This window comes from Schistosoma mansoni, assembly GCF_000237925.1.
Source record: "Schistosoma mansoni, WGS project CABG00000000 data, supercontig 0134, strain Puerto Rico, whole genome shotgun sequence".
In the NCBI taxonomy this organism is placed as follows: Eukaryota; Metazoa; Platyhelminthes; class Trematoda; order Strigeidida; family Schistosomatidae; genus Schistosoma; species Schistosoma mansoni.
The window spans coordinates 783,021-787,404 of record NW_017386038.1 but is presented as its reverse complement, the minus strand read 5'-3'; the positions used below and the strand labels follow the sequence as shown (position 1 = coordinate 787,404).

At 34.0% G+C, this 4,384-nt stretch overlaps 3 non-coding genes across 3 annotated transcripts; all 3 read right to left on the bottom strand.

Annotated features, from left to right (window-relative positions):
* Nucleotides 1–1,656: 1,656 nt before the first annotated feature.
* Nucleotides 1,657–1,724, bottom strand: Smp_tRNA_00007_Gln.1. Its single transcript has one exon. It is a non-coding gene (tRNA).
* Nucleotides 1,725–2,324: 600 nt separating this feature from the next.
* Smp_tRNA_00006_Gln.1 lies at nucleotides 2,325–2,391 on the bottom strand. The gene has a single exon. It is a non-coding gene (tRNA).
* Nucleotides 2,392–2,657: 266 nt separating this feature from the next.
* Smp_tRNA_00005_Gln.1 lies at nucleotides 2,658–2,724 on the bottom strand. The gene has a single exon. It is a non-coding gene (tRNA).
* Nucleotides 2,725–4,384: the final 1,660 nt, after the last annotated feature.

The following is a 4,384-nucleotide window of genomic DNA, read 5'->3' as shown; positions in this document are numbered from 1 at the left end:
CGACCAAACCATCCAGCTCAGAGAACAAACTCACGTCAAAATCACTCACCTGAGCTACAAATATTTTCCACCATCTAAGAGATAATGAATAATAAGATCTAATGATGAACATGTTTTGATTACAAATCCATAGACGTTTGTTATTCATATTATATTATATTATTCAGGAATCGCAATTGGCTTTATAGGATTGTTATATGATCTCTTCGATGATGAGATATTCATTTCATTTATTCTTTGAGTCTTACTTCCCTTTCACATTATGAAGTCAATTATCATAATAAGAAACCAATTATCTATTTAAATAGGGAACTGTAAGTTTTAACAATAACTGTCCAATTTGTTTATGCGATGTGTTTTTGTGTCATAAATTTGTTAGACATTTAATTTCAGTGGGTATTTTAAAGTCTGCATTGAGAGCGTGAATAAATGTTTCACCAGTGAACTATTACCGAAACTTTTATGGAATATAAAGTAACCAGTAGAGTTCAAACCACGTCTGTTGTGAGATAGTAACTCACTGAAGATAATTGGTGAACGGTTGCTCAACTTCGTGGATTCGTTGGAGTTAGACATAAACACCAACGGATGCCGGTTCAGTGGTCTATCGATAGGTCCTGGGGTGGAGTCTCGCGAGGGGCGAGGTTGTGCATGTGCACTGCTGAGGAGTCCCACAATGGGACGAAACGGCCGTCCAATGCCTACAGGTTTTCCTTGGTGGTCTAGCTTCAATTGACTCATGAATTCAACTATAAAGTTCATGATTTGTCTAAATACTTATTACTAACCATTATCTGAAAACTTAGAGGGCTGTATCTATCTCTATCGTAAGATTCTAATAGGCAGTTAAAAGGGATCCTAGTTCCAAGCGAACCTTAAGATGATGGCGATTAACTCAGTTGAAAAACTACATACATTTCGAACTGAACATTGTGACTGATTATTCGAATTGTGTTATTCACTTTAAATAAGTTTCTATTTACTTGAAAGTGTAGAAATATTAAATCTTTTTACTTAACAATCAAATTATCCAATGTAAATCTGTATAACTACAATGACAGACCATATATATATATATCACCTTATTGAACGTCCAACTATGAATTATCAGAAGTCTACAAGATGTGATGACACAGCTTATTCATTTCGAGAGTGTATTACCGGCTATCATAATTAAAGTTAAGCTTAATAATTATTTATCATTATCATAGTTGAAATCATGACTCAGCTGAAGCTAGACCACCATGGAAAACCTGGAAGCACTGGACGGCCGTCATGAGATATGATAGTTGCGTTCTAGTTTATTATTGTGTAATCTATAAAGCTTGAACAAATTACAAAATTACGTATTCACACTTCTTATTTTCACGGTTAAATGAATACAGAACAGATCAATCTGCTAATACTTCATTACATAATAATAACAATTTTATAATAATAATATATAATCTTATCAATGCAATTGTACGACATTGTTTGATACTCATGGAACATTGTCAAGTTGTCTGGCTTTTGTTGAACATGCAACGCATTCATTCATAATGAACGCTTCTTTTTATGATTTTAACAGGGTTACGAAGGATCAGAATAATAAGAAGGAGTAGGTAACTTGATTCAACAAATGAGGGACAACAATATGCATAACAAATAGAAATATATGTATATGTGTAGTTGAATGTATTTCATCCTTAGGTAGAAAAGACCATATATAAAGTCGTGTGGTCCAGGACAATCATTTTATCTTATTCATTTGATTGAAGTAAAGTGCACGACATCAATCGTTGATGTATGGTAGTGCGTTGTTTAATCCATTATGTTATGTAATCATTGGTTTTGTGATGGGATATCACACATAATAATACTTTTCATCATAGATGTCAACAAGTATTCAATGACAGCACATTAACTATGTAAACACACTTTTGTAATAAGTGTACATCACATACAACATAGAAAAGATCAAGTTTAACTGCCTGTTTATGAGTATGAATTGTTGCATGAATAACGTTTAGACAATATTTCGTTTTGTTCGTGATTAGTAGGTTACGAAGATAGATAGATTGACATATGTGGGGCTATGCATTCGATGTTTCGTTACAACACTGAGTCATTCGTTATACGAAACGAATCTTGAGGACGTTTGAAAATACTTCAAAGCACTATGTAGTGAGTAGTAGTGAGGTGTTTGTGCACAAAAAAGCCTATGAAGAGGTTCACAAAATGAGCGTCAATCAAAACGGACTTGCTGTTGAAATTAAGAAAACGGGCTAATGATACTAACTTGGAGAGTGATTACAGTCCCGCTTTGCAATGTCTCCATCATGATTGATAATCAACAATTCATCCACAGCGGTGAAGAAGGTTTATTGTTTATATAAACACAGATTTAAGGATTAAAACAAACTAAATAACACCAGCTTAAGTGAAATATATTTGTCTGTCATTGTGGCCCAATTTATTCTTGAAAGTTGTTTATTTATTGGTGATAGTAGTGAGAAGTGAAAATATCTGACACATGTTTTGTCCCTATTTCAGGATTTATTCAATGAATACACACCTCGTATAAGCTTCTTAGTGTTAGTATCTATATTGAGACTTGAATTCCGAATGCTTTTTAATTTGCAGGATTGATGGAAATAACATCCCTGTTAAAATGAAGATTGCCTGATTGAATGTCTGCTTAATATAATGAATATATTTGACACCGTGAGGTTGTAGAGATTGTTTAATTTTATAGAAAGGATGAACTGACCAATGTAAGATCATTATTAAAAGCCTGAAAGGAACGAATGATCGATTTTTCTTAGTATGAGACATCTTTGCAGAGCGCATCCACGATTCTGCAACCAGGAATCGACTGCAGGAATTTCAGTCCCGCATGAAAACTCTCAACTTTCAAACCAGTGAGCCTCTTGTTATGATTTCTATTGTTACGACCCAGATATTCCCATTGCTTATTGTTCCTGCACACCAATTCCCTCGACAGGTCCCCAAGTCGGAACATGGTTGGACAGGAAAGAAATTATAATCCGAATAACAGGGGGGAAGGAATTAACAAGCACAATCATAAATATGTAGGTATATCTATAGTATTTACGTGAAGACGTTCAAGAGTCTTCCCCAAGAATCGAGCGGCGCTGATTGGGTGTTTATCATGATAGTCTATAGCAAGTACATTTTGATCCACTGTGAGCAATCGTCTTTCTGCCCCGTGATGTCGATTGAACGTTTAGTTGAGGTTAATGAGCTTGCGTCGAGATGTGTTCATATTTTCCTGCCAAGTAGAACTTCTGGTGGAGAGACTCCGTTGGTCGTTTGAGGGTTATCAGTACTAGAAGAAAACTTATAAGATACTTATGGATTCAATGGAGAAATGATAGCATTATTGTGATTACCCTAGTTCTTTCGTCAACTTTGTCGTATGGTTGATATTCTTTTAACTTGATCAGACTTGAAAAAATTGAATCAATTTTTCTTGCAAAAGTTATTCGTGGCTATTCATAAAAACTTTATCAATTGTCCAAAAAACTGAAACCATCCCCAGTAGCAAACTGTTTTGACTTTAAAGCACTTCACTATAATGAATGTGAGTAAAAATTTCATTATCGTCAATTATAGGGTGTATATGAGCGTAAAACTTTGACACTGAAAGCTTTACTCACAAAAACCACTAACTCTTGCAGCCATCAAATATTGATTCAAAACATAAGGATCACATGTGATGCTGATGAAGAAAACTCTGGTTTAGGCCTACATGAAGACTAAGATTTGAAGGAAACTATTGAACCTATAGTCCACATATTAACAAAAAAAACATGGAAGGAATCGTAATCAGTCTTGATGACATCTCGTTAACACCTGCTTGTTACTGAGCACATAATTGATACTTGATAATCAAGTTACGAAATATAGATGTGTTTGGTTAAGTATTGATAAAGTGTTCCGACACATTACTCCATCAAGTTGAACAATCACTTAGAACTCATTGTTGATTTCAATTATCAAGAAAACAACATTCGATGATATGAAGGCGATAACGCAAATAATAAAAATAATGTTTCATGTTTTATAAGAAAGATTACATCAGCTAATATGTAGACTATGAAAAGAACATACAAAGTACAACGGAAAAATTATCCAATTTATTATAATCAAAAAATTAATTTCAAAATATTCAATGGAAATACGAAATTGAGACAACGTTTACAGAGTTTTCAAAGCGATTTATAAGACGTTTTTGAGAATCATTCATCACTGCTCTTTTTTATGAGTAATCACATTCACATTATATAACCGAAAAACATGAAAAATAGAGAGACCAGAGGATATAGAAAGTCAAAGTATCCATGTGACTTGTCTGGTGTATGCTCCTACGTTGCTTCGG